The following is a 10593-nucleotide window of genomic DNA, read 5'->3' as shown; positions in this document are numbered from 1 at the left end:
TTTACAGCCCTATCACTCTGTGACCCCATGACTTGTGATTGGACTCCATTGTCATTTTGTCTCTTCCAAAAAGGTGTTCATTAAAATGCTCACAAGCAAAGAAAATAGTCTGGTATGCATTCTGTATCGGAGCACGGTATCATTTAGTTTGTGTTAATCCCCTGGATGCAAATGCAACTGGTGATCTTTGCTTCGAAAGGACAGCTTAAAGTCCAGTCTTACTGGCAACACACTGCCAGGTGACCATTTCATTGATGTCATGGTACCTCAGCACGGGTGTCCTCTTTATTATTTATTTAATTGAAGTGAACGTTGCTTTCCACTCTGTGCCTCAACACCACTGCACCACTTTGGCAGTGAGCTTACCAACAGCCGTACACTTGGTTGACAAAATGGGCAAGAACTCTGCTAAATAGTTCACAAGTCTAGGAAATCATTGCACCAACTCTGTTGGCTGTTGCATCTTTGGTATAGCTTTCATCATTTTAGGAACTGGGTGAAGTACTTTTGTTGTCAATAAATGGCCTTTGGAGTTGACATCAGGTGTCTTCAATTGCATCATTTTTGTATTCAGCTTCAGGTTCATCTTACGAGCTTTGTCAAGCAGTCACATTAGATTCTGATCACGATCTGTCATAGCTTCTTGCGTTGTGTGTCCACTTCCATAGATTCGCAGACCATCAACAATAGCTTTCATTTTGGGAATATCACTAATGCACATTGTCTGCATTCAACTCTTCTGGATCAATTGAGATGTCAAAAGACATGTGCAAACATCTAAAGCTCCTGAAAGATATCCAGAGCATAATGAGAAAAATTGTTGCTTTCACTTTGCAGTAACAATTGATAATAGTGAAGATTAATAGTCTGTGGTAAAATGTTTTCAGTGGTTGGTGTAGGGTAGCAAGATCTCTTTGAAGCCTTATTAACACCCTTTGCATCCATGCATGCTCTCAGTTTCCCAGCTCTTTTCACTGTTTCAACAAGGTGTAGAACTGGATGAACACAGCAGGCCAAGCAGCATCAGAGGAGCGGGAACGTTAATGTTTCAGGCATAGACCCTTCCTCAGAAGGGTTTAGGTCCAAAATGTCAGCTTTCCTGCTCCTCTGATGCTGCTTGACCTGCTGTGTTCATCCAGCTCTATACCTTGTTATCTCAGATTCTCCAGCATATGCAGTTCCTACTATCTCTTTTCACTGTTAATCCTGTCTGAATGAGTTGTCATTTTCTTTATTGCTCTCTTCTTTTCCAGATTTTGTCTTTCAGATTCTACTTGAGGTGGGCTTGAGAGTACTTCATAATGCTATTCACCAAGAAGATATCTAAGACCTTTGAAAACATCAGTGTAACCTTCCAACATCTGTTCCACATTCAATGGCTTCTTGGCCTGTTAAATGCTGTAAATCATGCTTGGTCCATTCAGGGTGACTAGCTCCAAGCTTCAGAACTGTTTCAGCTGAGGCTTTACTCGATGTCTACTATCTGGCCCTGGCACAGTAAATCAAGATCAATATCTCATTCGAGTCCAAGGCAATGTCATGGTCAGAGGCTTGTTCCAGTGTTCTTGATCAGGGGTTTATGCCTCTACACCTGGTGGGGGGGGGGGGGGGGGGGCTGTTGGTGGTGGTCATAGTTGGTCTATAGTTGTTCTCCTAGCTCCATGCCAGCTGATCTGGGGATAGAGCTAATGAGGTCAGGAAAATGTACAGGCCTCGGTGTGGGATCTGGAACTTCTTATCCTTAGCTGTCTGGTTAAGTCACTCGAGGGAATGGGCCACATTCAGTCCATTAGGTCCATCCATATCAACTAAAGGAAAAAGGGTGTGAGGAGAGGAGGAAGAAGCCAGTGCTGTCCAAAGGGGATTCGACAAGTTATTCGTCCTGATTGGGGACTGCAGGCTGAGGAAGGAGATGACAATTGTGAAGGAGGAGATGCCAAATATCCTCAAAGTGGGGAATATGGTAAAGCACAGATGGGAAAACAGTAATGGTCATGTCCCTTGCCAAGGGCTGGGAAAGGTGGGCAAGTGCAGATTCATGTAGATGGGTGGGGGCCTGCAGAGTTGCAAAGCTGTTGGGATTTACAGGAAGAGCTGCCACGAAGGAGATTGGGATATCTGTGGCCTTACTGATCTGTAGAGGCAGAGGCTGGCCTAAGAGCAGTCTGTCATATTCCATGGAAATTGAAAGTGTGCAATAAGGAACTCTCTGAGTGGATGCAGCAAATGTCCCAATCCGTGATGGAAGAGGTAGCAGGATCCATCAATACAAGGACTTTTAAAGGGAAACAGCATTACACACAGGCACATGTACTGCACAGTGCACAGACCTGCAGAGTCCCTAATCTCTGGCCATCCTAGAGCATTGCCTCTCTGCCACAGACATCACCGACCCTCTTATTCACAGCAACACATTTAAAAACTGAGGCCAGGGAAGGAATAGGGATATTGCAGGATGAGAGGCACTGATGTCAGCAGGGCCATCTGCCCTGAATACACTTTGTTGATCTTGGTTACAGATGCTACAGATCTATCCTGAATAGAAATTAAGTTATGCTTCATTTTGCAACAGTTGCATTTGAAGCAACATAAAGAGACAAATAACCAGATACAAGGCCAAAACAGTGTAACGGCAGAGGTATTTTTAAAAAAATGAGAGAATGTATAAATATTAATAGGACAGCATCTGTGGACAAACAGAAATCAGGCAGTTAACGTTCCTGGTCTAATACCCTGCACTGAGAGAGTCCTCGCACAGGCCTGAATATTGACTGACTAACTTCTATTTTTCCCCAGTTAAATACTTCCATCTTTTCCTTCCTGATTTGATTGTTATATCTCTCCAACGTGTTTGTAAATATTAATATATTTCTACCAATGCTATATTCATTACTTTAATGTGAGAAGATTCCTTGAGTCTGATGTTGACTCGCAACTGAAAATCTAAAGCACCAGATTTTCTCACTGTTAAGAGGTAAACGGTCTTAGACCAAAAGCGACAACTGTTTGATTTCTGTTTTTCCACAGATGCTGCCTGCCCTATTAATATTTATACATTCTCTCACTTCTTTTTCTTTCTTTCCTCACCTTTTCCTATTTTTTTTTGTCGATTGTATTCACAGCCCTCTTGGGTACTGTTTTCTTTATGTGCGACCAGAGAGTGAAAGTAAGTGAACCACATGGAAGCAGGACTATACCAACATTATAGTTTTAATGCAGGGCTTTCACCAGTGCTGTATGTCTTAACATTTTAACACAAGGTTTCCACTTTTCATGCAAGTGCTAGCATAATCCTAACTCCCTGCTATTCTCTTGTTTTCTTCTACTCTCAAGAAAAGTATGTTGCAAAGCCTGAATTTGATTTAATTTTGTACCATATTCAAACATGATCTCTTACCTGCAAAGAAAATCATTGCATAGAACAAGCGCCAGGGCAGCCTACAGACGTAATTTTGTTTAAGACAGCTCACAGGAATTGGAATAAAATTCAGTGTCAGACCATAACAGATAAGGTTGGGGGTGTGGGTTGCGGTGACAGTCTAGTGGTATTTTTACTGGACTGTTAATCTAGAGACCCAGATGATGTTCTGGGGTCTCATGTTTGAATCCCACCATGGGAGATGGTGAAATTTGAATCCAGTAAAAATCTGGAAATAATATTCTAATGATAACCGTTGCCAATTGCCTCATCCCACGAATGCTTTAGAAACAAAGATACCCATAGTATCTTCCTCCCAAACCATTCAACTGCGAACCAGAATTTCCGTACACTCTTTCAAAACAAAGGTCAGCAGCATACCTTGACATGTTGGGTAAGCAGAGGATAATTCCAAATTTAGAAAGCTGACCGCCCTTGACATCATGCCTACAGTTGACTGAGTGTAGCATCCAGGAGCCCTAGCAAAATGGGAACTGGTGAAATGCTCTGCTGGTTGGAATCACTTCTGGCTCAGGGGAAGATGATTATTGGTGGTCAGTCATCTCAATGCCAGGCCATTTCTGCAACAGTTCCTCATGGTAGTGTCCCAGGCACAACCATCTATAACTGCTTCAATGGTCTCTGCATTATAAGTATTGAGGTGGGAATGTTTGTTGATGATTGTACAATATTCAGCACCACTCATGACTCCTCAGATATTGGAGCAGTCCATGTCCAAATGCAACAAGATCTCAATGACATTCAAGCTTTGGCTAATGAGTGACAAGTAACATTTATGTCATACTAATTTCAGGCAATTCCCATCTCCAGCAAGAGAGAATCTACTCATTGTTCCCTGACATTTAATGGCATTCTCATCACAGAACTCCCCACCAGCCTGGGGGTTTCCATTGACCAAAAGCTGAATTGGAGTATCCATTTAAATACAATGGCTGCAAGAGCATGTTATAGGATAGGAATCCTGCACAGATGAACTCCCCTTGTGATTCACCAAAACCTGTCTACTGTAGAATACTCGCCACTTATCTGAATGGTGCAACTCCAACAATATTCAAGAAGCCATCCAGGACAAAGTAGCTCGCTTGATTCACTCCCTCCCCACTGATACTCAGTAGCAGCAGTATCTACTATCCACAAGATGCACTGCAAAATTCACCTAGGCTGTTTAATTAGAATCATCCAAGCCCACAACTATTTTCATCTTAAGCACAATGAAAACAGATGCATGAAACACCACAATCTACAAGTTCCTCTCCAAGCTGCTTACCACCCTAACGTGAAAATATGTCAGCACTACTTCAATGTTGCAGGGTCAAAATCCCAGAGTTCCTGCATGAATGGCATTGTGGGTCTACTTACAGCACAAAGACTGAAGGAATTCAAGGCAGCACCACATCATCATCAACTTCTCCGCACAACTGAGGATACAATAGATGCTGGCCCAGCAGCAATGCCCATGTTCCAGGAATGATTTTAAAAAAGTCTCACCCACAATAACAGTAAAACCCTCAATTCAGAAGACTATTCATAAATTCCCACCCATTGTATTAATACCAAAGGCAACCCAATGATACTTTAAAATATGACATATGTCCATGGGTGGAACTGAATGTAATTAAGTAAATAGTTTGGATTAAATCAGAATGAAAGATTTTGATTCCAAGACAAATTGAATGCTATTTGTATTGACCTCGAGCATCTTTTACAAACCAGCCTAAACTCACGATTGTCAAAATTCTACATTTGATTGTCGCGTGCTAGCCATCCTCATCAATCCTTGAAGCTAATGACATAATCAATTACACCACCTTATTTAAAGCCTCTTCACCATTATCAAAACACACAGAACTGAACTTACTTGGTGCTACTCTTATCTAGTCAGTTATAGCCAGAGCATAAGACTACAAGATGTAGGAGCACCAGTAGGCCATTCAGCCAACCATGACTGTTCCATCTGCTTCAACGAGATTATGGTTGGTCTAATAATCCGCAATTCCACTTTCTTCCCCTTTCCCCATGATTCTGTTAATGCTTATAAATCTGCCTATCTCAGTCTTGAATGTACTTAATGATCTAGCCTCAACAGCCTTCTGCAGTAACAAGTTTGCCAGACAGATAGAAAAAAAATTCATTTGTGTTTTAAATGAGTGACACCTTACTCTGATATATGATATAATCAGAAGTGTTATGGTGCAGGAGGCTGCCATTTGGCCCATTATACCTGCACTAGCTCTTTAACTGAGCATTGTTACCTTGTGCCAATCTCTTGTTCCCTTTCCACATATTGTTGCATATTATTTTTTATCCAAATAATCATCCCATGTTCTTGAAAATCCCACAGCTTATCTACTCATTAAGAAATGTTACTCTTCACTTCACCCTTGCTTCTTTAGTAAATCTTTTAAAATCTATTCCCTCTTGTTCAAGTTCCTTTTATGAGTGAACAAAGAACAAAGAAAATTACAGTACAGGAACAGGACCTTCAGCTCTCCAAGCCTGTGCCAATCCAGATCCGCTATCTAAACCTATTGCCTATTTTCCAAGGAACTGTATCCCTCTGCTTCCTGCCCATTCATGTATCTATCTAGATACATTTTCAATGACGCTATCGTGCCCACCTCTACCACATCCACTGGCAACATGTTCCAGGCACCCACTATCCTCTGCATAAAGAACTTTCCACACATATCTCCCTTAAACTTTTCCCCTCTCACCCTGAAATCATGACCCCTAGTAATTGAGTCCCCACTCTGGGAAAAAGCTTCTTGTTATCCACCCTGTCAATACCTCTCATGATTTTGTATGCCTCAATCAGGCTCCCTTTCAACCTTCATCTTCTGAATGTAAATAATCCTAATGTACTCAACTTATCTTCATAGCTAGCGTCCTTCATACCAGGCAACATCCTGGTGAACCTCCTCTGCACCCTCTCCAAAGCATCCACATCCTTTTGGCGAAGTGGCGACCAGAACTGTATGCAGTATTCCAAATGTGGTTGCACCAAAGTCCTATACAACTGTAACATGACCTGCCAACTCTTGTACTCAATACATTGTCCGTTGAATGAAAGCATGCTGTATGGCTTCTTGAACACTGTATCGACCTGCATTGCCACCTTCAGGGTATAAAGGACCTGAGCACCCAGATCTCTCTGTGCACCAATTTTCCCCAGAGCTTTTCCATTTATTGTATAGTTCGCTCTTGAATTGGATCACCTCGCATTTGCTTGGATTGAACTCCATCTGCCATTTCTCCGCCCAACTCTCCAATCTATCTATATTCTGCTGCATTCTCTGACAGTCCTCTTCACTATCTACTATTCCACTAATCTTAGTGTCATCTGCAAACTTGCTAATCAGACCTTCGATACCTTCCTCCAAATCATTTATGTATATCACAAACAACAGTGGTCCCAACATGGATCCCTGTGGAACACCACTGGTCACAGTTCTTCATTTTGAGAAACTCCCTTCCACTTCAACTCTCTGTCTCCTGTTGCCCAGTCAGTTCTCTATCCATCTAGCTTGCACACCCTGGACCCCAAGCAACTTCACTTTCTCCATCAGCCTACCATGGGGAACCTTATCAAATGCCTACTGAAGTCCACGTATATGACATCTATAGCCCTTCCCTCATCTATCAACTTTATCACTTCATCAAAGAATTCTAGCAAGTTGGTAAGACATGACCTTCTCTGCACAAAAACCATACTGCCTATCGCTAATAAGCCCATTTTCTTCCAAATGTAAATACATCCTATCCCTCAGTATCTTCTCCGGCAGCTTCCCCATCATTGACATCAGGCTCACTGATCTATAATTTCCTGAGTTATCCTTGATACCCTTCTTAAACAAAGGGACATTAGCAATTCTCCAGTCCTCTGGGACTTCACCCCTGCTGAAGGATGCTGCAAAGATATCTGTTAAGGCCCCAGCTGTTCCCTCCCTCCTTCCCCTCACTAACCTATGATGGATTCCATCTGGACCTGGGGACTTGTCCACCCTAATGCCTTTTAGAATACCCAACACTTCCCCACTTCTTATACTGACTTGACCTAGAGTAATCAAACATCTATCCCTAACCTCAACATCCATCATGTCCCTCTCCTCAGTGAATACCGACACAAAGCACTCATTAAGAATCTCACTCATTTTCTCTGACTCCTTGCGTAACTGCCCTCTTTTGTCCTTGAGTGGGCCAACTCTTTCTCTAGTTATCCTCTTCTCCTTCTGTACAAATAAAAGGCTTTGGGATTTTCCTTAGCTCTGTTTGCTAAAGATATTGCATAACCCCCTCTAGCCCTCTTAATTCCTCATTTCGGATTGGTCCTACTTGCCCGCTATTCTTCCAAAACTTCATCTGTTTTCAGTTTCTAGACCTTATGCTCGCTTCCTTTTTCCTCTTTGCTAGTCTCACAATTTCACCTGTAAGCCATGGTTCCCTATTCTTGTCCCTTCTGTCCCTCATTTTCACAGGGACATGTCTGTTCTGTACTCTAAACAGCCTCAAGTGGGAACAGTTTTGCCCCTATCTACTCTATTCAGCCCACTCATTTTTTTTAAGCCTCTGGTTCTAGACTTCCACAAGGGAAACAATCCCTGTGCATCTACCTTGTCATGTCCCTGATATTCAATAAGGTCTCCTTCTCATTCTGCTAAACTCTAAGAGTGCAAGCTCAACCAACTCAACCTCTTCTCATATGAAAATTCCTGGGATCAATCTAGTGAACCTTCTCTGGACTGCCTCCAATGCCAATATATCTTTCCTTAGATCAGAGGCCCAAAACTGCTCATAGTGTTCCATCTGTCATCTGACCAGAACCTTGTATACTTTTAGTATGTCTTCACTTTTTATATTCGAATTTCTTTGAAATAAAGGCCAATGTTCTATTTGTCACGAAACTTTATTGCTAGCTTTTGGTAATTCATATAGTAGGATGTCCAAATCCTTCTGTCCTGTAGCTTATTCGATTTGAATAATATCCAAATCTCTTATTCTTCCTGCCAAAGCTAATAACCTCACATTTCCCCACATCATCTTCCAACTCACCCAATTTTGCTCATTCACTTAACTGTCTGTATTTTACTGCAAACTCTTTATGTCATCCAAGTATTTCATATATATTTCATTTTGTTGTGACCAGAATATTGATCCCTCTGATACTCCACTAGTTACAGGATCCCATCCTGAAAATGCTACCATTATCCCAGCTCCCTGCCTTCTGTTAGCTAGCTAATCTTATATTCAATCAATCGCTGTACTATCTGAACATCCTTGGCTCTTGTAAAGCAGCTTAATGTGTATTACTTTATTGAATGCCATTCGGAAATCCAAAATATGTTATATTGCCTGGTTCCCCACTTTATTTATCTTGCTATCTCCTCAAAAATACTAGCATTGTTCCATTATCTCTGTATCTACTTTGTTTAAAATCCTGCGATGCAACTGATCAAGTGCAAGGTCTTTAGCCCCCGCATACATTTTCTCTAGTGAGCTATTCTGGTTATTACGGTCTTGTGTTACCCATTTCAGCCTGTAAAAGGACAGATCAGGGTACTTTCTAGATGGTATGAAGTTAAATACAGAAGGGCTCAGATGCATAGATCTTTAACATGCCACAAACAGATACAGAAAATATTCAGGAAATCTAATGGAATGCTGGCCTTTATCTGCAGGACTAGAATTCAAGGTTGCAGACATTGTGCTGCAGTTACACAAAATCCTGATTAGACCCCTCATGGATTATTGTGTGCAGATCTGGGCCACATTTTCAGTAGAATATATTGGCTTTAATTTTACAGGAATAATACTGGACTTTAGGTGTGACGAAGACAGTTTATGCTAATCAGCCCATTTACTCTAGAAGGTTAAGAGATGGTCTGATTGAAGTCTTCAAGACATTAACAGGAAAAAACACGATATATCAAGGTAAACTATTTCCACTTGTTGGGGATTCTACAACTGGATGACATAGTTTGAGAATTAGGGCCAGATCATTCAAGAGAGATGTTAAGAAGCACTTCTACACACGAAGGGTGGTAACATTCAGAACTCCCTTCCACAAATGACAGTGGATGCTGGATCAGTTGTAATTTAAATCAGAGATAAAAATTATTAGGCAATGGTATTAAGGGATATAGCTCCAAAGTTGAGAGAGTTTGGACACAAATCAGTCATTATCTCACAATGTTAGAACAGGGTTGAGGTGGTGAATGGCCAACTCCTGTTTGTATGTACTTAGAAGCTGGTGAAAATCCTCCCCACCCACACCCCATCATAAGAATTAAGATCACAATAAAACAAAAGCCTTGATTAGGCTTTGAATGCCTCAATTTTGACAGCATGCCACTTCCTTTATTCTCCAGTTAACTAACATTAAGCTTTTGTTCTGAAGTGCACTGAACTTATTTGCAGGATATAGAATATTGGAGAGGGAAAGAAAACAGGCTGATGTTTATAACAAGTGTGAAGCTGGATGAACACAGCAGGCCAAGCAGCATCTCAGAAGCACAAAAGCTGATGTTTTGGGCCTGGACCCTTCATCAGGCTGACGTTGATGTTGTCCTTTTAAGAGATAGTTCTGGATTTTTCTTTGGCATGACATCAGCATTATACGAACAAAGACAGAAGTTGTTAAAAAAGCTCAGCAGAACTGACAGTAACTGTGAAGAAAAATCAAGAGTTAGCATAACTGAGTTTTGTTCACAGATGCTGCCAGACCTGCTGAGCTTTTCCAGCAATTTCTGCTTTTGTTCCCGATTTGCAGCATCTGTAGTTCTTTCAGTTTTTAATCAGAATTATAGGGGTTTGGTGCTTTTATGATGCAGTATCAAACTTGACAAGAGACAATTGCAACTCTTGCGTCGAGTGAGGAAATTCAGTTTTCTTTAAGAATTTGAGGTGAGCATGGACCACCTATGGAAAAGCAACACCTAAGAGTTGAATCCATTAGTTCTGTTGCTTCGAGCATGTGCTGATTTGTCCCACTGCTCATGGAATGCCGAGTGTTACTTGGTATGAGCTGTGAATTCTTCACATATTTCAGAGCAAAGTTTTGCTTCAACAGGAGGCAGTAGAGATGTGTATTTATATATTATGTATCACACCATTGCCAAAGTTTTTATCATAAAATTGGGAAACCAGTGGTGCAGCAC

The sequence above is a fragment of the Stegostoma tigrinum genome, chromosome 1 (assembly GCF_030684315.1).
Source record: "Stegostoma tigrinum isolate sSteTig4 chromosome 1, sSteTig4.hap1, whole genome shotgun sequence".
NCBI lineage: Eukaryota > Metazoa > Chordata > Chondrichthyes > Orectolobiformes > Stegostomatidae > Stegostoma > Stegostoma tigrinum.
The sequence above is the reverse complement of the archived record's forward strand: the minus strand, read 5'-3'. Positions refer to the sequence as shown.